Source organism: Dermacentor silvarum, chromosome 3 (assembly GCF_013339745.2).
Source record: "Dermacentor silvarum isolate Dsil-2018 chromosome 3, BIME_Dsil_1.4, whole genome shotgun sequence".
NCBI classification, from domain to species: domain Eukaryota; kingdom Metazoa; phylum Arthropoda; class Arachnida; order Ixodida; family Ixodidae; genus Dermacentor; species Dermacentor silvarum.
In genome coordinates this window covers 68,108,941-68,109,185 of record NC_051156.1, presented here as the reverse complement: position 1 = coordinate 68,109,185, position 245 = coordinate 68,108,941, and positions in this window count along the sequence as shown.

Here is a 245-nt window from a genome sequence, read left to right as displayed (position 1 = left end):
ACCACAACGGCCTCTGGCGGTAGCCCGGACCACGCCTAGCGTGCCGAGGCTAACGCCACCCGCCCCTAAGGTGGGAGCAGCCAACGCTGCCCTGCCATCTCTCAAAATGTCCACACCAGTGGCCTCTACAAGCTCCGGCAGCAGCCAGGGCACCGCAGAGGCCACAGGGGTCCTTTCGACCTCCGGCCCGGTGGGGACAAAGACTTCGTCGCTCGAGGTGAAGTCTACGCGACGCACACATATCG